We start from the raw sequence: 24609 nt of genomic DNA, 5'->3' as shown, positions 1-24609 counted from the left end.
ACCAGCAACTTGCTATCATATTGTGAACCTCAGCACCACCGGGGCGCTCCGGCGGCTATCCTGACCGCAGCTGCTCTCCTCTACCACCCGACCCGAGCGACTAGAAGACGGCGTGTGTTGCAATTTTTTTGGAGGAGGAGGGGCTAGTGGCGAACAACGGGATGCGGTGGTGTACCGGCGAGATGAACGGGAGGAAAGTAACAGCGCGTCAAACAGGACAGAGAGAGGAGGCAAACTGCTGACAGAGCAAGCGTTCGTCTCGCGCTCTCTGTATCAACCAGCCCGAGGTTTAACTCCTTTGCAGGGAATGGGCCGAGAACCAGTGGGACCAGTGTGCTGAAGATTCGTACGCGCTACACGGACTGAGCTATAGGCATGACAAACAGCGGGGGCGGAAGCACTGCTTGTTTGGTCCTAGATAGGATAGTATTTGGGGGCTGCTTACACCAAAAGTATGGCTCTTCTGGTGACCCGCTGACGCCCTGGAATGACGTCCGGTTGCTAGAACCCCAAAAATAGGAATGTTCTACCAAATTAGCTAGAGAAGTGACTAAATTCCCCTCTGTTCTTATGTGTATGAAGGTGCGTACTGTGTTTAGGGGAGGTAGTCAGCGCCGCTCCGACAAAGTCGGAGGGGAGGGACCTTTCTCTTTATATCCGACAGCAGTGACTAGACGTCGACGCCACGTCAGAAAAAATCCACTGGCCATGGACCCTCGCCTGCTAACTGTGGGGATTGATTTATTGTGGAGTTTAACGCGCCGAAGCAACACCTTGGCTATGAGGCGCGCCGTAGTGGAGGAGGGCTCCGGATTAATTTCGACCGCGTGCAGGGGATCTTTAACGCGGGCAGAAATCTCGAACACACGGAGCTTTTCATATTTTGCCTCCGCCAGAACAGCAGCCACAGCGGCCGAGAATCGAACCCGCGTCCTTGGGCTCGGCAGCACAACGCCTTAACCACTGAGGCACCGCAGCGGGTTCTACCTGTGGTACATGACTGCAACAACCGATGCCCTCGCTATGCATGCAGCTTATGAAAATTATGAATGAGGGGCTTGTTGAATAGTCAATAGTCAATAGTCAGGAATTTCAATGAACTTTGATAAAATTCAGCGCAGTGTATCCAGCATTTCTTGTGGGCTACGAAGACGAAAGCACGCGAGAATTATAAGCTTACCTGGACGAGCAGCGGAGAAGTGTTCGTAAGAGAAAAAGAACGGGCATACACAAATATGGGTAAAGCCTCAGATGGTCGGCAAGGACTCAAATAAGCTCAAACAATTTTCCCATTATGCGCAATGTCATCATTACTGTAATGAATTCACTGAAAACGAGAAACTTCAAAGATACTTGGGCATAATTCTCATAAACAGAAGCACTGGAACAAATTGCGTCTGCAGTGAACAGAGAAGTATGCGTGCTGATGTGCTCATGTTTGCAGAAATTGTTGTGAAGGAAGGTATATGTAATACCTAAATTCTCCCTGGTTACACCCCTTTTTAAGGCGGCCGTAGCATAGAGGCAATGGGGCTGTGCTTGTAAATGTGAAAAATAACTGGAAATCAAAACAATTTCCACTTTCATATTAAACTGTGTCTGTTAAAGTATAGAAAGTATAGCCGTTAGCGTTTCCTGCAACATAATTATTTCAAATGGTAGCCATCATTAAAGCGTAGAAAGTTTAGCGATTAGCGTTTCCTCCAAACATGGCCAGCTGAGTTTCAAACTACCCATTTTTTTCGTAGCTATACGGGTGAGCATGACAGTGGCTTACCTTTCCAACGTCCAGACGTCAGTGGATCTCACTAGTAAGCTAGTGCCTCAGCTTATTGCTTTAGAACCACGCACGTAAAAAAAAAAAAAAAAAAAAAAAAAACAACCGCTGCCTCAATATCACTGTAGGTGTGAGCGGCAACGTCGTCCGCGGGAAACTTCTCTCGCTCTCTCACTTTTTTCGTCTGGCTCTCTATGCCCAACTCATGCAGGTATGAAATGCTGCCTGCTCCGGAAGTAACCATCATCCCAGAGGCCCAAGGGGCAACACTACAAAGGTTCAACCATGCTAGGAAGGCTCTTAGGGAAATAAACAGCATTCCCTCACCAGAGAAAGAGCCGGCCACCTTGGTGTAGTAGTTGGCCGCCACCTCCCATGACCAACCAATTCAACTCTCGGCCCACAGTCCCCAGCAGCTGTAGAGCACCTGTCCACGGCGGCGCTCAGAACAGCGATATAGCAGAGGGTGCTAAGAACCTCTGAATCCGGACAGGCCGCCATTGGAACTTGACCGTGGCAACGTTCAACGCAATCACTTTGTCTAGTGAGGGAAGCTTAGCTGCACTACAAGAGGAGCTCTCGGGACATTAAGTGGGATGTAATAGGGTTAAGCGGAGTTAGAAGGACCGGAGAAGGCTTCATGGAGCTCATTAGCGGGCATATTCTTGTGTTACAATGGACCCCAAGAGAAGAAAGAACACGGAGTGGGATTTTTAATCCACAGAGCAAATCAGGAAACATGGATGAGTTTTTCAGCATTAGCGAGAAAGTCGCGGTTGTTGTGGTCAGCAAAACAAGGTATACCGGTTAAAGATAGCACAGGCGCATGCGCCAACAACCAGCTATGATGATGAAGCCGTAGATAGATTTTACGAGGACGTCGAATGAGCAGTGAAGAAGGCAACAACGCAGTTCACGATTGCGATGGGAGACTTAACGCAAAGGTCGGTAATGGCAGAAATGTCGTTGGGAAACTTCAGAATAGACAATCGCAACAGTCCACGAGATACAGCGGTGGGATTTGCAGAGATAAATAACCTGAGGTTGATGAACATTCTTCTACAAACGAAAGAATAGGGAATGGACATAGAAAAGTCCCGATGGCACAACAAAAAACGAAATTGACTTCATTTTAAGTGACAACCCGGGTATCGTGCAAGACGTGGAGGTTCTAACCAAGATTCAAAGCAGGGTCATTTCAGATAAGATCGAACAAAGCATGGCTGGTCGACCTCTTCAATTCGCTTGAAATTTTTTTACCTCATTCCCGCACGTATGTAATGTGCGGATTCACAAATATTTTCGGCGGAAAAAATTTTGGCCGACTGAAAAAAAATTTGGAACCCACCCGCGTGGACCCCGGCCGCTACCTGCCCATGCGCCGCGGCCAAATTTAGCGACATCTAGCAAAAAATATACTAATCCGGCGGGAATGGCGGGAATTTTTATGCTTAATCAACGCCTGGTTTACATTTCGCGCCCAAAATATCGTTGGCTAGAAAAACATATTTTTTGTAATAAATTTCCAAATCTTGCTCAGAGCGCAATTTGTTGTGTACTTTGCGGGCCAGTATTATCGTAAGTAATGGAGCTAGAGCGTTAAAATTTGAGTGAGGGCTGCTCCTGGCAAGCACAAATAAGGGCCTTAAATATCGTGTCTGTGCACACTACGGTTAAAAAGTAAATGGCGCACAAGTGTGAAGAAAAAACTAAAACACTCCGAGTTCAGAGGCTTATTAAAAAAAAAAACACTTCTTCGATTTTTCTGAAATTCTCCCCAGATGTTAACCTGTGAATGTACTTCAATGATCATTAAAAACATGTTGCATCATTTTGTTCCTGACGCGCCTACAGCGTGAGAAAAAAGCCTGGTCGGCCAGGTCTTCACAAGATCCTGAGACACGAAACAGTGAGAGCAACTTCCAGTGAATGTTCAGACATTTGATAATTTTTTGTACCAAAGGCAAACGATTACTTATTGATAGAATTACAGATAATTCAGAAGCAAAACTGAAATTTTTATGTGAATTTTGGAACGAAAATAAACAATCTGCGCACCGCTAAACGTGTACTCTTCGAAGAAAAAACGGAGGAACTCCAGATTCACGCGCATTAAAAAAAAAAAAAAACGCTTCTTCGAGTTTTATGAAGCTTTCCACAGATATTTTCCTCTAAACGTACTTGTGCGAGCCCTAGAAATATCGTGCGTCATTCTAAGCACAGCGCGGATACAGTCGTGCGGTGGCGGAACCGCTGCAATGTATGGTGGTAAAACGCACAATTTGAAGGTCTTCGGGTCTATTTTTATAGCTTCCTCTAGATTTCCCCAACCGCGGTCACTCTTTGTCTTACATTATCAACGCTCTTTTTTTGCGCGCACTGCTGCCGTGATGCGCTATATTTGGTTCATTTATCAGCTATTTGACAAGGTGCACGCAGTCTTGTTTTTTAACTCGCCTGGACGTAACTTTCGCTCGCCTGAAATCAAAGGTTCAACGGAAGCCCGTCCGGTCGGCAGCACACATGGCAAGTATTAAAAACGGACATCGGCCACACACGACCCCGGCGCGGGTAACGTCTCCAGGTAGCACGCCCCTCTTCGGTCCTTCTCCGGACACACTGGTTCAATTACCGAATTAGCGACCAAACAGGAAGGCAAACGCCCTTGAGCCCGGTGGGGTCCGGGACGACACATGTGGGATCTTCATTTTTTTGTTTGAGTCTTTTTCAACTGTATGCGGCGGCGGGGACTTGGCTGACAGAAAGAGCGAAAGAGGGCCTGGAAGAAAAGGGGCTGCATGCGTTCGAACGGTTACAAGTTTTCAGTTCTGTCACACTGGGAGAGCGCCTTGCGCTGCCTCCCCACTATTTGACTACGGTCGCATTTTAATCTTCATTTCATCAATTTTTATTATTCTTTTTAAGTATTCTGATTTTATTATTCTTTTTGTATATATTTAGCTTGTTACTCAGTCTCTTTTGTCATAGTTTTGTGGTTGCAAGCGATGACATCTGCCATGACTCTGCGCATGCCTGCTTGGCTTTAGAAAAAATCAGGCTGTGGGTAGACGACAATCTCCCACTGTACTCCAAGGTGACTTATGTGAGTGACGGAGCTGCCAGTCACTTTAAAAACAGGTACCAGCTTCATGAGTTGCGAAAGAGCGACGTGCCTGAAACGCAATGGATATTCTCCGCAACAGGGCACGGAAAGAATGCCTGCGACGGAGTTGGGGGAATCGTCAAACACCATGCGACACTTTACAACCTAAGAGAACCACTAAGAACTGCGATTCAGACGGCAAAAGACATGGTAACTGTGTTGTCTGAGAAGATCAAGGGCGTTCACTTCATATACCTCGAGGGGAACGAAGTTTCCAGCTATCGCGAAACAAAAAAGGAAGAATGGCGCACAGTGCGTGCCTTTCCCGGTATACAGTCCTGGCACGTGTGGCGTTTAAGGAAGTCATCAGAAGCAGATATATGCAAACTATGTGCAGCGCGGACTGTTTGTGCCCCTTTGAGGAAACTGTGAACATTGATGCAGCAACCAACGTGTAAATAAACAGCTAGTAGCTGCACGGTATTATGGGGTGCCGATGGAACGCTGTCATTTCAAACGTTGACTTCGTTAATCTCACACGGCTATTCTATTCTCCTTATCTTAGAAGATATTCTGCCCTTTCTACAAAATAAATAAGGGAAATCTGCAGAAAGTCACAATCGTCGTTTCGTGCCTCAGCTCCTTGTGACGAGCATGCTTGACAACGCTCTTTTGCTTTCCAGTGATCAAAGTGATGCGAGTTTTTTAATGGCTCACGCAATTAAATTAGGAGGAAAATATCCGTGGAAAGCTTTATAAAACTCGAAGAAGCGATTTTTTTTAAATGCGCGTGAATCTGCAGTTCCTCCGTTTTTTCTTCGAAGAGTACACGTTTAGCGGTGCGCAGATTGTTTATTTTCGTTCCAAAATTCACATAAAAATTTTTCAGTTTTGCTTCTAAATTCTCTGTAATACTATCAATAAGTAATCGTTTGCCTTTGGTACAAAAAAATTATCAAATGTCTGCACATTCACTGGAAGTTGCTCTCACTGTTTTGTGTCTCAGGATCTTGTGAAGACCTGGCCAACCAGGCCTTTTTCTCACGCTGTAGGCGCGTCAGGAACAAAATGATGCAACATGTCTTTAATGATCATTGAAGTAAATTCACAGGTTAACATCTGGGGAGAATTTCAGCAAAATCGAAGAAGTGTTTTTTTTTTTTAATAAGCCTCTGAACTCGGAGTGTTTTAGTTTTTTCTTCACACTTGTGCGCCATTTACTTTTTAACCGTAGTGTGCACAGACACAATATTTACGGCCCTCATTTGTGCTTGCCAGGAGCAGCCCTCACTCAAATTTGAACGCTCTAGCTCTATTACTTACGATAATACTGACCCGCAAAGTACACAACAAATTGCGCTCTGAGCAAGATTGGGAAATTTATTACAAAAAATATATGTTTTTTTAGCCGACGGTATTTTGGGCGCGAAATGTACACCAGGCGTAGATTAAGCATAAAAATTCCCGCCATTCCCGCCGGATTAGTATATTTTTTGCTAGACGTCGCTAAATTTGGCCGCGGCGCCTGGGCAGGTAGCGGCCGGGGTCCACGCGGGTGGGTTCCAAATTTTTTTTCAGTCGGCCAAAATTTTTTCCGCCGAAAATATTTGTGAATCCGCACATTACATACATGCGGGAATGAGGTAAAAAAATTTCAAGCAGATTGAAGAGGTCGACCAGCCATGCTTTGTTTGATCTTATCTGAAATGACCCAGCAGCGATCACAGGATGGTTAGATGCAAGCTAAGGCTGAATCTCAGAAGTTATAGAAGGAAACTCGTGAAAACTAAGAAACCCCGCATGGAGACAGAGCCAGATCGCAGTAGTTTAAAATAACTCTTCAAAGCAAATTCGCGCTTCTGAACGAGCAGAACGAGGTCCGTGTAGACGAGCTAAACGACAACATAACATCGGCACTCATTGAATCAGCAGAAGCTGTGGGAGAAGCAACATGTAGAGAACAAATTGGAAAACTAACTAAGAAAACGAAGGAACTCATTGGCAAACGTAAGACCATGAAAGTGTCAAGCACGGTGAGGAGGAGGAGGAGGAATAAACGTCCCTATAAAGCAAGCACGGGGAATCGGACTGAATTAGCCGAGCTTTCGAAACTGCTCAACAGAAGTAAAACAGACGACATTTGTGCATATAACATAGCAGTAATCGAGGAAACGCCGCAAATAGTAAAAGCTTGAGAGCAACTAATACAAAGCTACCCATCGGCAAAGACAGGATATACGCCCTTAGAGACGAGCAGGGTTGCATCACGCACAACTTGGACGAGATAATAAAGGTAGCAGAACGCTTCTACAGCAGGCTGTATGCCAGCCCCGTTAGACCAAGAGAAACTACTGAAAGTACAAGCTCAACTTATGATGTTCAACTAGTAACTAAAGAGGAAGAAGGCTCCCACAGGCATGAAAATAGGAAAAGCTGCAAATGACGACGGCATAACCATGGATATTTTGAAGGAGGGAGGAGATCCTGTACTGGACAATATTGCTGTACTATTTTCGGAATACTTAAAGACTCAAAAAATGCCCATAGCCTGGAAAAACGCCAACATTATTCCGATTCATAAAAAGGGAGATCCCAAGGACTTCAAGAATTACGGACACATCAGCCTACTCTCTGTTTTATACAATCTGTTTACCTAAGTCATAGTTATCCGCATACGTCACAGCCTGGGTTCCCATCAACCCAGAGAGCAGGTTGGTTTTAGGAAAGGGTACTCAACCATGGTAGTTCGTTTCTTGTCCCTGAGGGTTATTCCTAACAGTATTCGTTCCATGGCCCGTTGAGCCGACCTAAGTTTGCTTTCTAGTTGTTTAGCAAGGCGCCTCGTTTCAGCTTCGTATGTTATCACCGGCAGTATGCACTTGTTGTAGGTTCTTAGGTTCTTCTTTTGAGTGACAGAGATAGCTTACTTTTCACTATTTGAGAGTGCTTGCCAGTGCTCCCCAGCCAATACCTATACTGCGCCGGATTGCTTTCTCGTGGTTGGGGCCAGCACTAACCATCTGTCCGAGGTAGTTATATTCAGGTACTTCTTCCAGCTTTTCGTTTCCAAGCTTAAAAAGACGTTCTTGGCATGCTTCTTGCTCATTACTTTAGATTCATTCATACAAATCTATAAAACGCCAACATATAAATCTATAAAACGTCATATAAAACGCCAAAATTATTGTGATTCATAAGAAGGTAGATCTCAAGGACCCCAAAATTACAAACTTATCAGCCTACTCTCAGTTGTTCATCCGCTGTTTACCGAAGATTCCCATCAACCCAGAGAGTAGGTTGGATTTAGGAAAGGTTACTCAACCATGGAACACATCCATGTCGTCAACCAAGTGATAAAAAATTCGCAGAGTACACTAAGCTCCTTTACATGGCATTTATAGATTATGAGAAAGCGTTTGATTCCGTAATCACCGCAGCCGTGCTAGAAGCACTAAAAGACCAGGAAATAGAAAAAACCTACATAATACTTCTAGAACACATATACAACGGATGCATGGGTACGATAACCCTCCACAAGCAAAGCGATAAATTTCCCATCCAAAAGGGAGTGAGACAGGGGGATACCATCTCTCCAAAAGTATTGACCGCACGCCTGGAGGGGGTATTCGGAAAGCTTGACTGGGAAAACATAGGATTAAGGATAAACGGGGAATACTTGAGCCGTTTAATATTTGCGGACGACATAGAATACATGTAAACAATGCTTGAGGAACTAGTCACAAATCTCGGCCGTGAGGCTAAAAATAAATACCATCATCATCACCACCACCACCACCACCACCACCACCCTATCTACGCCCACTGCATGGCAAAGGCCTCTCCCATTAATCTCCAATTACCACGGTCCTGTGCTAACTGCGACCAATTTATCCCCGCAAACTTCTTGATCTCGTCTGCCCATCTAACTTTCTGCCGCCCCCTGCAACGCTTGCCTTCTCTAGGGATCTACTCGATACCCTTAATGACCAACGGTTATCTTGCCTTCGCATTACATGCCCTGCCCACGTCCATTTCTTCTTCTTAATTTTTACTAATATGTCCTTAATACGCGTTTGTTCCCTGACCCACTCCGCTCTCTTCTTTTTCCTTAAAGTTACACCTATCATCTTCCGCTCCATTGCCCGCTGAGTCGTTCTCAATTTAAGTTGTACCCTCTTAGTGAGCGTCCAAGTTTATGCCCCGTAGGTGAGTACCGGTAAAATGCAGCTGTCATACACTTTCTTCTTCATTATCTGAGAATGTCTGCCGTATGCACTCCACCCTATTCTTATCCTTCTAATTATCTCTGCCTCATGGTTAGGATCCGACGTCACAACTTGACCTAAGTAGATATATTCGCTTACCACTTCCACTGCCTCGCCTTCTATCTCAAACCGCTGTGCTGTCCCGAGGTTATTGATCGTTACTTTCATTTTCTGCATATTAATTTTCAGGCAAACGGTTCTACTCTGTTTGTCCAGTGCGGAAAGCATGCTTTGTAATTCGTCTCCCGAGTTACTTAGCAAGGCAACGTCATCAGCAAATCTGAGATTACTGAGGTATTCTCCATTAACCCTTACTCCCACGTGTTCTCAATCCAACGTTCTGAATACTTCTTGTAAACATGCTGTGAATAACATTGGAGACATTGTGTCTCCTTGTCTGACGCCCTTCCTTTTAGGTATTTTACTGCTCTCTTTATGGAGGATGATGGTAGCTGGTAAAATAAATATGAATAAACCTAAAGTAATCAGGAATAAGCATGCCAAAAACGCTTTCTGCAGCTTAGGAAACGAAACGCTAGAAGTAACTGAATATAACTACCTCGGACAGATGGTTAGTGCTGACCCCAACCACGAGAGAGAAATCCGGCGCAGAATAGGTATGGGTTGGGGAGCGCTCGGAAAGCACTCCCAAATAATGAAAAGTAAGCTGTCTGTGTAACTCAAAAGAAAAATCTAATCCAGTGCATACCGCCGGTTATGACATACGGAGCTTAAACGTGGAACCTCACTAAACAACTAGAAAGCAAACTTAGGTCGTCTCAACGGGCCTTGGAACAAATAATGTTAGCAATAACACTCAGGAACAGGAAACGAGCTACCTGGATCAGAGAGCAATTAAACTAGAGTAGAAGATATCATAGTTCAAGCAAAGAAAAAAAAGTTGACTTGGGCTGGCCATGTATTCAGATGAACAGACAACCGTTGGGCAATTAGGGCAACAGAGTGGATACCAAGAGATGGGTCTAGAAGTAAGGGAAGGCCCTTAACCCGATGGAGGGATGAAATAAAGAAATTGGGGGTAGACTGTGAACTCGAGAGGCGCAGGACAGGAGCGGCTGGAGGTCAGTGGGAGAGGCCTTCGTCCTGCAGTGGACCTGAGTAGGCTGACGACGACGACGATGATGATGCTGCTGCTGATGATGATACATATATTGAATGTGTATTGTACCGCGCTTCCAGTGGCATTGTTCATGACCGTCTGACCGAATTTGAGTTTCTGTTAAACTAATTTGCCTATGCAACCAAGCTTACACTATTGAAGGAGATATGAACATTCATACCGTTCACCTTTCTAGGATAGGTGTTAGCAGTTATCCAGACACTATCACATAGTTTTGTTTAGAATTAAAACACCATAAACGGGACAACTTTAGATGAACGTGTAGAAGGTTAACACACCGAATCATGCCTTGAGCAAATTTCTAGTCGTGCGAACAATCTTACATTAGTGCCAGGTATTATCTTCCAAATCGTCTGTAATTCCTGCGTTACGCTATTGTTGCTAGGAGAAAACGTTTCTCTAAATAGCGAGGAAACAGGGAAGAACAAATAAATTATGAGAAAATTGTGTTCTGACCAGAAGGTGCGCGGATTTGACTTTGAGGCTTTACTATATACTGACCACTTTGGATTATATCATTAATAGTTGGGAATGTACAAGCATTACATGAAACTAAAAAAGAAAATTCGAATATAAGCGGATTGACGAAGCAATACCAGCTTTGAGGAGTTAACCTGGAAAACGTATGCAGAAATCAGGGATTACAGGCTAAAAAAGAATTTCGAGAGAAGCTTGTACTACTAGCAAAGAGATGATGCTTCTCTGACGAAATAGGCAGGTCAGAGCCGACCTAAGCGCTTCTTGAGGTTAAGAAGCGCTTAGGGCATTAGGGCATTGGGCATTAATGCGAAAGCCTTAATGCCCAATGCAAATGCTGATTTGGTCTGTTTACGTGCCTCGTTCTCAAAGGTAATCGTCCTTTTGCTGCTTGAGACGATTGACCTCGCGATCTGCTTCAGACTTACGCTTTCAAATGGCCTCGATCTGTCTCCCACGCGTTGCGCCGCTTCCGGTTCCTGCCGTCGGGTATTGGGAGAATTGACGACGATGGCAGTTCGCTGCCTGTCTGTTCGCTCGCTTGCCCCCACCCCTTCATATGCGGCACACTGGTGAACGGCCGGTCACCATTCGTTACTGCCAAGTTCAAGCACGCGCTGTGTAAAGCGTCGGAAATGGAGCGCTTCAAATACACGCGGTAGAGGAGCTGTCTGTACCAACGCTAACGACGGCTTTTTAGTTCAACGGGCTGCTAATGCTATCGCATTAATAAGGCCAAGACAAAAAGTAAAGAGCACATGGTTGCAGCTAAACGAGCTGATGAACAGGGGCACTGATCGGCAACGGAATCCGTCATCGCAACGGTTCTAGAGACGCCCATCAATTGACGTCATTATGTGACACATTTAATTCTTACATGACCCTCAGCGGCATTTCCATTATTGTTGCAACTATTCCTATTGCGAAACCCTTTGGGATACGATAAGATACGACCTCAACACTTAAAAGTTCCTTCGATGAGTTAGGCTCAACAGTTTTGTCGCTACTCTAGGGCACCTCTCCGACAGGTAATACTCCAGATAAACCGAAGATATATCAGGTGCCAGAAATGGACAATATGCGATAAATAAAGCTGGGTCTAGGTCTTTTCGGTACAGGGCAGTTTGGTACAGGGCGTTTCGGTACGGTCTTTTCGGTACACGGACCTTTCGGGACACGGGCGTTTCGGTACACGGACGTTTCGGTACAGGACATTTCGGTACAGGACATTTCGGTACGGGGCGGTTCGGTACAGGTCTTTTCGGTAGAAAAACGAATTCGGGCGAGCTTTTGGAGCAGCAAAAGTTGCGCGCGTTGTTAACGTGGGAGCTGCAAGCACACAAATCAAACCTATTTATACGGATATTCTTGCTGGTATTTCTGCGTTATTTTAGGCAAGGGGATGGTTATACGGCCTTGCCAAAAAAACGTATGTTCATGTGTTGGATATTAGCTGGCATATATTACCGTTTTGGAAAAACTCTGGAAGCCAAACAACCACCCTTGGTTGCGCTGGGCATATATATTTCGTACCAAAATATGGCAGCTCCGTCAAAAAAATTGACACTCTGTTCTGCTGAGATTAGGCAGTGAGGCTCTTAGAATACCAATAAAAGTGATGTTACGAAATGAATTACTAAATGCGCTTTGAATAGAAATTTCGGAACACAGTTGACACCCGTTAACACGAAGTCCATGGGGACCGCAAAAAACTTCGAATTAACGCATAATAAGAGCATTGCGATTAGTACGCAACACTTCTCCCTTTTTTATTTTGTTCAGAACCTGGACATTCATCGCCGATTCTAGCGTACGATATGGTTTGCCCCGATAGTTCAGACTTGAAGCGTGTAGCGTCCAGCCCGAAACTGCTCACACGGAGTTGTGCGCTACAAAGAGGGTTGATGACCCGAAGAGTGAGGGATGCGTACGCTGGCGCGAGTCTCAGCTGATCTGGCTGCACGCGGCCTTGGTTGCGATGGCACCTATTTTGAATTTCATCGAGAAATGACTGCCACCCCGATGATTTTTATTCAAAATTCCCAGCAATTACACTGTGCATGTTTTGGTGTTAGCTTGAACATATCGGACAAAGTTTACTCATTGGATTGTACGTATATTTTCCAGGACCAGAACACCACTTCCAATGAACGAAACATTTTAATTATGCGACTATTAATTATCGAGAGTCGATTGGACCTTGTTTACGAACGTATTGACCGGGCGCAGTCAATACGTATTTCTGGCAAGGCCGTATTTTCTGGCAGGGCCGTATAGCCATCCCCTTGCCTAAAATAACGCATAATTGCGAACAAGAACATCTGTAATAAATAACCACTACGTAAATAATAAATAACCCCCACGTCAACGACGCGCGCAACCTAAAGCGCCCGCCGGAATTCGTCTTTGTACCGAAACACCCGTTTCCCGAAAGGTCCGTGTCCCGAAACGCCCGTGTGCCGAAAGGTCCGTGCACCGTAAAGACCGTACCGAAACGAACTGTACCGAAACATCCTGTACCGAAAAGACCGGAGCCGACCCACCCTCTACCACACCGCATGGGAATGCCAAAGAACAATCGCTTTCCGCAAAATCAGAAACCCTAATGCCGAGCAGTTGGGGGCACTGCTGGCCAGCGACTGCTGTGACGACCAGATAGGTCTGATATTCAGCGGGCACGCAAAGCAGCAGAGGCCGCTGGAGCCTTGGACCTGCTGAACCTGTCAGGAGTTGTAGTCCGTGGTACAAGACCCCGGTGGAGTACCGTCGAACCACTCAAAAAAGACAAATAAACGTTTTCCCAGTCCAGCCACTCCGATAAATGTTTACCATCAACAACAAGGGCTACGGTAAAATTTTGTTATGAGCACTTTCTGTTATCCGAAACCCGATATGGCTTTTTTTTAAAAAGCAAAAGCACAACGTCACTGTTAGGACACTTTGGTGATGCAATGGTTTGTTATGTAACAGTAACAAGAGTGCTTTATTTCTGGACACTTCAAGGGCATTTGTCATCTTTCATCACAAAATATTAGAACACTAATTGATAAAAATCGGATTTAAGAAAAAATATACGCAGTTTCTCAAAATCTACTTCGCAGGCCGGTACCAAACTATACGAATAGGAAAGCAGTCAGTGGAAAATTACTGATTAAATACGTGGTTTCACAGGATTCTACAGCTGGTCCGTTATTTTTTAACGTCTATACAAGAGACCAACAATTCAGCACTGCCATCCAATCTGTATCAGTCTGTATCCATAGCTAACTTGTTGCACTAGGCTAGACGCATCTGCACGGTATAATTGACGGTGAATGCTTCACAAACAGCCTACCTAACCAAGAATCTCGCTGCTTGTCTCATTTGCGCTTAGTAGCGAGCCGGTGTCGCGAATGAGACTTTGCCCTCACTCGATCACGCCCTGGGTGGCCTCTATCGCGGGCAATTGAACCCAACAACGTGCAGCCTCCGATAAGAAAGCTTGCTGCGTAGCTCAGAGTATACGATGCCTGGCGCGTGTTCATATCGGTTCTGCTGCGGTCGTGTTGTACGCGAGCTCGTTCAAGCCGGCCAGTTAGCTTCCTCGACGACAGCGACGGCCTCGGGGATCCTTCTGCCATTCAGTGAGGTCGTCGTGCATGTTTGCATTTTCTGAATGCTCCCGACGAAAGAAAGAACAGCGTTGCGCCCACGTGGTTTCTTATTTTGTCTTCAATGTAGGTGTTTAGCACACATGGAGCAATATACCTGGTTCTAGCATTATAAGTATGTCCACTCTGTCGAATATGTGTACATTACTAAGAGCAAGAGTCACGGTATTTGAAGTTGTGGCAGGAGGAAAAAATCTCGCCACTGCGACTGCGCAATTGAGATGCGAAGTGGCCGGGGGAGTATGCAGAAAAAGAGGGGGGTGAGGGAGGGAGCATGTATATTATCGTACCCTCTTTTCCCGTATATTATCTTACCCTCTTTGACCGAATTTGGGTTCTCAGTCTCTTGAAATTCCCCTGAAAGGCATCTGTTATCACCTAATTCCTCCCACTGCGAGCGCTTTCGGCAGGCTGGTTGTCCCGTTGAGTGAAGTGAATTCAGGAGGAGGGAGAGCTCGTACCTGCCTTCAATTCGTTCGCGTCAGAATTCTTCTAACATAATTACAATTCCGTAGTTCTATAATCGCAGAAAAACTTCGTTAGCCTGCAGATAAGTTGACTGCCCCGAAATGACGAGCTCTGGCTGGAAGCCGTATTATATATCGGACTCTCCGATATGGCTTCTGTCAAGATAGCTGAGATATCACGTTTTTTTCCCCTGCGTTTTGCTCCGCGGTAGAGAGGAACTTTGCGACCCCAGGTTTCATAAGCCTAACGCCTATTAAGAAATTATCGCAGCAAAGGGTTTGCATCTGTCACGAAGATTCGAAAAAATTTCTGTGCACCTGCGTTGCCACAATGCACTGGAGGAACCAATCTCTCCTCCCCAGGGAGGAAATTCGGCGAATAAGGAAGCCCAACTGTGAAATCCTACAGCGCAAAACGTCGTGCTGACCTTGCGTAATGTCACAGCGCTAACAATATTTTTCGAGTCAAATCGTACGCCGGGCTTCATCATACGATTTGCTTCATAATAATGATAGGACACTCAGGTGCCTTGTGATGAAACCGAACCAAGGGTGCTCTTTAACTAACTGAATCATGGCCCCATAGTTTCGGCAAAGGAAACATTTAGTTCTTTCGCGCGGTCTTCACGGGAGGGAATTATGGGCACCATGGGGCACAAAGCATCGCGATGTTTTTCCAGCGAACTGCGTCGTGGCGCCACAGAGAGAAATTCTTCTTCAGCCCAGCCAGGTAACTGCCTCTCCTCTTTCCCCACCACGCTGTTCCCTTCCTGTCTCGGTCCTCCCATAATACCCGCAATAGAGGTTTGCTGAATTCAACTGAATCTTCCCGCGTTCAGGACAACTTGTTGCTGGGCATGTTGATTTTGGTCTAAGAACATACTTAGCAGCGCAAAGAAACACACACAAGAAAGAGGACACGGGACAGGCGCTACACTTCCAACTGTCTATTACCAAAGACGGCATGTATGTACGAATTTACGATACCATCTTTGCTAATAAGCAGTTGGAAGTGTAGCGCCTGTCCCGTGTCCTCTTTCTTGTGTGTGTTTCTTTGCGCTGCTAAGTATGTTCTCCTCCTGCGTCCGCACTGCTCACGTGCCATCTGTTGCGGACTGTTAATGTTGGTTTTGCCGTTCGAGCCATGAGCTCCAGGCTTGCGTGCGAGTCCTTCTTGTATGTTGTCGTTACAATGTTGTTTTCAACGCGCTTTTGTATTAATTATCGCAAAAATTAGGCCCCCGTCTGTTTTTAATTAAAAGAAGAGCGCTAGTACCAGTTACGCATTGAGAGACAGAGGTCCGGTGCGATGTTTATTGCAGAAGTCCAGACGCTCGAATGGCCCTTACACCACGATGATGATTATGTACAGGAGGGAAGATGAGGAAGGGCAGGCATAAGGGGTAGTGCTGATAATTATGTACAGATGAAGACGAAGCACTAGTAATCTGTCCATAGACCACTCGCTGGTCACCACTTGCAAAATAGTAAACAACGCTCACACTTATTTCCCCCCTCGCGCGGAAGCGGCCTCCTGGACGCCAATTCGTTTGGGTTACGACGCCTGAAGGGCTTTAGTCTTGACACGTGGACAATTTCGATGCCACGCCGACGAAGATCAGCGGAAGGAATTACGGGAGTGACGCGATAATTTACAGGGGAAGTTTCTTCGAGTATTACGTATGCACCAATAAAACGATAAAATTTTTCACACAGACCAGGTGTACGAAAATGAGTCCAAAGAAGCACTTTGTCTCTTGATGGAAACGAACAGAGCGATGGGTGGAGGTGTAGCGGGTTTCGCGGTCTTGTTGGGGAGCTTCAGTGCGGGAACGCGCAGTCTGTCGGCAGTGTCTGAGGCGAGAAGTGTACGGTTCATGGGGTGGTGAATCGGAGGAGACAGGAGCCAAGAAACTTGAATCGAAGGTGTAGGTTGGAGAGTGGTCAGAGATGAGGAAGAACGGCGAGTATCGGGTTGTGTGCTGTACTGCAGTGTTATAGGTGGAAGTAACAAACGGCAGGATTAGGTCCCAATTTCGGTGTTCAGGGCTAATGTACATCATGTCTGAGAGGGTTCGATGAAACCGCTCTGTTAAACCGTTCGTCTGGCGGTGATAACCAGACGTTGTTTTGTGCACAGTGTGTGAAACACGCAGGAGTTCTTCCAGGACGTTGGATAGGAAGGTCCGACCCCGGTCACTGAGGAGGATGCGTGGTGCGCCATGTCGCAAAATAATGTGATGCAGGAAAATGTCTGCCATTTCTATTGCCGTGCCGGAGCGTACTGGCGCTGTCTGTACGTATCGGGTCAAGTGGTCGACAGCTGTGACAATCCAACGGTAGCCCGATTGTGTGGAAGGCAAGGGTCCATACAAATCGATACTAACAGTGTCGAAGGGCGCATACGGACAAGGAACGGGCTGCAGAAAGCCGGCAAGGGTAGTTGTCGAGCGCTTGCGGTGTTGGCAAGACGAGCAGGAGCTAACCTACTTAGCAACACACGTCGAGAGGCCAGGCCAAAAGTAGCGGCTCCTGATTCGGTCATAGGTCTTGGCGTAGCCAAGGTGCCCAGTGGTTTTGGCATCTTGATACGCTTCAACGACTGACCGGCAGAAAGAAAGTGGCACGACCGGGACCCACTTGCGGCCAGTGGAGTGGTAATTGCGCCGGTAAAGTGCGCCTTGCAGGAGCTGAAGTTTTGTAGCTGACGACGAGTGCGGCTGTTCGGAGGCGGGGCATGCCCAATGATATGGTCAATGATGGGGCTACAATATGTGTCTGCTCTATTCCAGGGATGGGAAATCTGGCAGCGTGAGGACGTCAGGATAGGTGATTGGTGCCAGGGAAAGCGTGGTCTTTGAGAGGTTCGAAGCACATGGAAAAAAAAGGAGAGGTTAAAGGGACACTGAAGTGATATGTAAACATTGCGGGATTACTAGCGCAAATTGTAGTCCGGAGTCCCCAGGCCATGTTTCGACCACTCTAGGCGCGTTTACGCGATTTTATTTAGTAGAAAAACTAATTCGAAAACGCTGTCCTCCTCTCTTTACGCTCGCCCATTTTCTGTGGCGTTTTCGTGTGACGTCAGGAGGGGATGAGCTGGCAATTGGCTGCGCCACGGCTGCGCTACTGCACGGCTCCCCGGCCGACAGAGTCAGTCGGCCCAGCGTTTCGTCCGCCGGCCGCCGGCGGGTCGTCGCAATCAAGGAGGTTAAAAAAAAATTGCTTGGTCGCAATTCGTTCGCTAAGTTGAAACGAAGCCAGGACACGTTTGTGAATGGAAGAATGTGCCTTTCTTTACTTGGTTTGTTTGTACACTGTATCTAGCTCCAAGTCAAGGTCGCTTCACACAAGCGCTGCACATGCGACGCTTCGCTGACTGGTACGCCAGTAGGAAAATATAAGGCCTCTTGAAGACGGGAGAAGAGTCAGCGAAGTCAATATAGGTACTAAGCAAATAAAATCAACTGATATTTTTACCGTACAGCGTAAAACTAGGGCGCGGGAAGCACTTTTTTGCGCTGGGCGAACAAGCACAGCGGTCAGCAGCACGACTACGCATCTGCGAACGCTTTTCCGTCTACGAAATGCAATTGCTAGACGTGAGCTACTGTGGAAACTCGGGCGACGCTTACTGCACGATCGCAGTACAACAAATAGTCACCTAAGCGGCTTGAAATGCCAAAATTAAATAAAAGTGTAAACCGGTTGTACAATATATACCCTATATTAGCAAGGCATGCGCGTCCCGCTCCGTGGCCTAGCGGTCTGGGGCGCTGGGATATCGCCGCAAATGTTTTGCGAGTCACGGGTTCGAATCCCCGCGGGTACGTGCTTTTTTTTTTTTTTTGTTAGTTAACTTTTTTGTTTTCCGCCGATGTTTTCTATATTGAGTTCACCTTTTTTTGGGCCGCAACGTTCATGGCTACACGAACTAGTTCACAAAACGCGCGCAGGCTGGCGCTGGCGCGCTAGCGAGTTCTCGTTGGCGTGCTGTTGCCATAAGCACCGACTGCTTGCAGGCAGTGGGCACTGGCCAGAATGAACAGACCCTTGGCCTGGTGCGAACACGCTTTTTACGATACAGGCATGAGGGAGGCAAGCTCCAAATATGGGGGAAAAGCGCATGACATTTGGGCGTCTGCGGGTACGCGGAGGGCGTTCATACACTGCGTAGGTCTCGGCTAGTGAATGCTACGACTACAAGCCGTCCTGGGAGGCTTATCTTGTGCATTTTACAGCCGACAACATGGCAGAAGCGCGGTACGATGATTACTGAGATATTGAGAATGCCCATCCAACAAAGCCATTGGTTATGTTTTACAGAACCGAAACCGAAACCGAAACTTGTGTGATTGCTAACCTTGGGCATCGTCCAATCACGGCGCCCCTCCTCTCAACGTCACAGCCTTAGTTGGTGCGGCCGCCGCAAACCGCGCATGGTAGTTTTTCTTCTTTCGAGCTTTGTAAAATAATTACCGATTTGTCAACCGGATAAACGATGAAAAGTGTGCTAATTTGAGCCAGTCTACGCAGTGCAAGCAAAAACGGGAGCTTGACAAATTCACTTCAGTGTCCCTTTAACGGGCATCGTGAAAGGGCATCTGCATCGAGGTGTTTCTTGCCTGACTTGTAAGTTACTGTAAAGTTATACTGTTGGAGGCGCAGAATCCAATGGCCCAGGCGTCCGATCAAGTTTTTGACAGAGGTCAGCCAGCAAAGGGCATGGTGGTGTGTGTGTGTGTGTGTGTGTGTGTGTGTGTGTGTGTGTGTGTGTGTGTGTGTGTGTGTGTGTGTGTGTGTGTGTGTGTGTGTGTGTGTGTACGCGTGTGCGCGTGTGTGCGTGTGTGTGTGCGTGCGTGCGTGCGCGTGAGCGCGTGTGTGCGCGCGTGTGAACATAAAACAGTCGTGAATGTCGTTGTGCAGTATTAGAAAGTACGGTTAAGTAAATTTCACCCGTCTCTGGTTTCCCTCTTTGTGCAGCCCCGTGTGAGAATTCGAGTGACGTCACATTGGTAATTGTCGTGGGTATCGTTTACAACTTCGCAGTCCAACCACATTTACAGCGTGGATTGGAGCAACATTTTTTTTTTGTATTTTGCCTAATTTGATAATTAGGGTAGTTTATTTAGCCAACTTCTAATGCAGCAAAGCTAGGCAAAAAATTCCAAATATAAAGTTGCATAGCGGTTGCAAAACTTCTGAATAAATAGTTTCTGTAGTATTTTTCAGCTTACTCGTGCATGATATAGAAAAATTCCCCCGCATTTCCCCGAGGGGGAGAATGTGAAAGTGCGAATGCACGGTTGTCGGCCCGCTTGCGGCGCTTGCGCTCGGCCCCCGCAGCCCACCGCCTCGCCGCCTTCTCTTCCATCTCTTCCATCGGGTTTGTAGTATCACGTGTACACCACGCAGTTATCAAGCCGCTATAACGCCGCTGAGTCACCAACGCACGCCGCTGACGACGTAGTTTGAATGCGTTAAAGATATAAGGCGCGTCACTAACACTGATATCAGCGTCGCGTCCGTGGCTTGGTCGGTAGAGCGTCGCGCTGCGGCCGCAAAGTCCTCGGATCGAAACCTGGCGCCGGATGCTGTTTCTTTTTTAAATATAGAGGAGCACTGCGGACGCCGCCGCCACCGCCGCCGGCGGTGGATGGTTTGGGGTCTCTATATTTAAAAAAGAAACAGCATCCGGCGCCAGGTTTCGATCCGAGGACTTTGCGGCGCAGCGCGACGCTCTACCGACCAAGCCACGGACGCGACGCTGATATCAGTGTTAGTGACGCGCCTTATATCTTTAACGCATTCAAACTACGTCGTCAGCGGCGTGCGTTGGCGACTCAGCGGCGTTATAGCGGCTTGATAACTGCGTGGTGTACACGTGATACTACAAACCCGATGGAAGAGATGGAAGAGAAGGCGGCGAGGCGGTGGGCTGCGGGGGCCGAGCGCAAGCGCCGCAAGCGGGCCGACAACCGTGCATTCGCACTTTCACATTCTCCCCCTCGGGGAAATGCGGGGGAATTTTTTTCAGTAAGCAGAAAAACAGTAATACTGAATAGATAGAGAGACGGAAACTGTTTATTCGGACATTCTGCAAACCGCTGTATAACTTTCAAATTGAAATTTTTTTGCCTAGCTTCGTTGCTTCAGAAGTTGGCTAATTAAGCGTAACTGATTATCTGATTAGGCAATTGGTGCAAAAAATAGTGTGACACACTACATATAAAATAAACCAATATGTATTTGGTCGTGTCCTCTTAGTTTTTTGAACTCCGACTGAAGTTAGCTGAAACACCCTTGCATATAGTACTGGGTTGAACAATGAGATTCATTTGGAGATTGATTACAAAGCTGACGGACTGACTCTCTGGTTGGCTTTAATGGATTTAACAATAAGTAACAATGCACCGGGAGAATATTCTGTTGTGATTATTATGAACTATTTTCCTTTTGTGGTCACCTTCATCTAGTGACGAAAAGAGACTTCCGATATGTCGCATATTTAACTTGTTACCCTGCACCATGCGTATTGATCGGCATACCTGCGTTTTGCGCAGCCCTTCCAAGATGGTCGCAAATGTTCACGATGGCTTCCTCCGCTAGGTCAAAGCAGAGTCAAAGTCGTCCCAAAATTATGGTAACACTAAACTGATTCCGGGATGTGAAAAAGTACGAAGAAGCAATTGTCGTAGTTAACTGTTCCGGCAAACTTTCTGACTGACTGACTCTCCTACATGCTGGAACGAAGAAGCGGAAGTTGGAGCAACCTTTTCCGCATTCCGATTAGCTCAGGTACCGAATATATGCGTTAACATCATTACAGACTCTCAAATGGCGTTAGACTACTGGCTGCAGCCAGAATACCTAAACGCTTCGGTAAGATATTCCCATCCACAATAAATAAAGTTAACGTTATCTGGACACCTGGGCAGAAGGGGATGGAAGAAAACGAGAGGCACCGACAAAGGGGCACGTGAACTCGTAAACCTTGGTCTTCGCGAGCACGATTACCGCAATAATCGTGGTCGCGAGGAGCCATCGCTAATTAATCGAGGAGCCATATCTGGGAAATATTAAGAACGTCTCCTCATCATACTCTAGAAACACGATCCTTCACCGTGCCACAAGGGGTTTCAATTCTGACGAATCTCTCTGTAGATGACAAAGCAACACAACTTTATACGAATCTACGTGGGCGAAGATGTTTGGTGGGAACATGAAACATAAGCTTTAAACTCTGCGAAATTCGGGAACACACCCATGCTCTTCCGCGCCACCTAGTCATTTCCACGTGTATGCTATGGGGAGAACAACCCAAAATTATGCCGTATTTACTCGATTCTGAGCACCGACCTTTCTTTTCAAGATTGCGATGCCCGAAGTGGGGGGGGGGGGGGGGGGGGGGTAAGGGCTGTTTAGATTAGAAAAAAACATAAATTTCCTTCCCTCCCCCGCGCCACTTATTTTCGCTGCCGTATCTCAACGAAACGGGCGAAAGGAATAATGTTTTATTGGACAAATATTCCACCCAGAAATAGATACTGAGAACCTGCCGCTTTCGTGTTATACCCAGTCACCTTCACTATCATTTGAGTGAGTTGTGCTGCTTGGGCCGCCACTTTCAGTATCTCCCAGCAAATCGTCTTCTTCTTCTGTTCTGTTGAAGTGGTTTCTAATCGAAAGCTTCTTAATGACTTGGCCACGACGTCAACTCGAGCCAGCTTCCACTCGTCTGAAATCCGCCTTGCGATGGCTGCTTAGATAAGAGGGTGCTTAGATGCGCATGCAATCCGAATTTTCCCCCGAAAGTAGGGGAGGGTGATTAGAATAGGGATGTGCTTAGAATCATGTAAATACGGCATATTCCTCTTTTATCTACCCGTGGAATGCAGCTTGTTCTATCTCGTTACCTCAAGATCACCGCGAGCTGACTGAGAGGGCACAAAAAGCAGCTTTCGCATATTGTACCCGAGAGTTAAAGTGACACCTTTGAACTCCGTCCACAAACAACATCTTCAATCTCTCCCTACACAAAACTGCACCGTTTAGTCCAGCCTAGACAATATAGCATAACACTTTAAAACGCTGGCAATGTCGCTTTCTCGCTCAAACTGACCACTACCCTGATTTTTTTCTTTATATTGACCACCACCCAGCAGCTACAACCTTTCACGATCACACCTTAAGCCGCATAACCGCAGAGCACCTCTGTGTCGTCGGATGCGGTTCTTAAAAATCCCGGGCCATCTCCACTGACGTGAAACCTGGTCAGGAGCGAAGCATGCAGTGTGTAAGTGTATTCTTGGCGCCTTGGCATTTTTGCCAACGGAGATGAGACTGTTGGGGGTAGAGGTATACAGCTTTGCTGTAAATGTCTCTTGTCTTAGAAGCACGAAGCTCTCTAGCGCGAGGCATAAACGAGTGTCCCGCTGCTTTTTTAGTGCGCCTTACGTTCTAGCACGAGGCGTAAAAGTATTTTCCAGTGTTTTAGTACAGTGACTACATGAGACGACGATTAAAATGACGACAGGAGACAACAGCCCCAGCCCCTACGAGGCTCCACCCCAAAATGCCTTATAAATATTATAATACCTTATAAATACCTAAATATCTTATAAATACCTTGGCATTCACATTACTACTAACTTAACTTCCTTCACACCGAATATGTAATTAGCAACGCAAACCGCATGCTCGGTTACTTACGTCGTAGTTTTTATAAGGCGCCATCGCAACTTAACCTAATGCTCTACAAACACTAATACGTTCCAAACTGGAATACGCATGCTCGGTATGGGACCCAAGTCAGGATAAACTTACAAATTCCCTAGAACTTGTTCAAAATAACTACGTTAGGTTTATTCTGTCCAACTATAATCCAACAGCCAGTATTACTGCCATAAAATCTAACCTTGCCCTCCCATCTCCTTCAGCACGCCGTCAAATTTCCCGAAAAACTCTTTTTCACAAACTGTATCATCACCATGTTCTGCATGACCACTTTATCGCTACATCCCATTATCGATCGGATCGTATCGACCACACCCACAAAGTTGGAATTGACATTTGCAACACCCAGCATTTCTTTCACTCTTTCTTGCCCAAGACTAGTAGGGAATGGAATCGCCTTCCGTCTTAGTGCTGTATCTATTAATGATAACGAACAGTTCGGAAATTTTCTAGCTCGAATTGTATAAATAGGAGCTCTGTAACGTCTGTTTTCTTGTTATGTTTGTGAGTTGCTTTTTCTCTCTCGGTGATCCAGCTCATATTGTATAAGTAAATAAATAAATAAATAAATAAATAAATAAATAAAGCCGTTGCTGCTAGTCATTCTCTCTCTGGTGACTCCGTACTCGTGAAGCGCAAGTCTTAAATGCAGTAGTAACTCTGTTCCAAAACGCTTCCTGGGCGTCAGTAAAACGCTATCGCGTCATAGATCTCAAGAAGCGAAATGGCCTCTGCAACACTTCCTTGATATCTTCACATACACGTGCCTCCGCAGCATTAGCGGCTCTATAGTAAGGCTTGAATATTGCGCGAACGTTGCACATTCATTTAATAATATGGTCACAGACCAGCAGGATGACACAATTACGTTCTAACACTCGCCAAAAGTTTGTGATAATAGATCATTGGCCCGGTTCACCACAGCTAGATTTAGGCATTTACCGTTAGACGTACAAAGCGGGTATGCAGACAGCTCGCTACTACTTCCTGACA

General features: G+C 46.3%; 2 protein-coding genes across 7 annotated transcripts in view; one reads left to right on the top strand and one right to left on the bottom strand.

Annotated features, from left to right (window-relative positions):
- Positions 1-24609, bottom strand: part of LOC144156182 (uncharacterized) — a 121393-nt gene that overhangs the window by 46984 nt on the left and 49800 nt on the right. The window lies entirely within an intron of this gene.
- LOC144156183 (uncharacterized) overlaps positions 14259-24609 on the top strand; it is a 43387-nt gene continuing 33036 nt past the window's right edge. For both annotated transcript variants that reach the window (XM_077688049.1, XM_077688047.1), the window contains exon 1: positions 14259-14386. The gene's annotated coding sequence lies outside the window, so the exon portion shown is untranslated. The remainder of the gene's footprint in view (positions 14387-24609) is intronic.

Source organism: Haemaphysalis longicornis, unplaced genomic scaffold (genome assembly GCF_048455015.1).
Source record: "Haemaphysalis longicornis isolate Haplotype H1 unplaced genomic scaffold, Haemaphysalis longicornis Haplotype H1 scaffold_1, whole genome shotgun sequence".
NCBI lineage: Eukaryota > Metazoa > Arthropoda > Arachnida > Ixodida > Ixodidae > Haemaphysalis > Haemaphysalis longicornis.
Note: the sequence above shows the minus strand (reverse complement) of the source record. Positions and strands in the feature narration are given on the sequence as shown.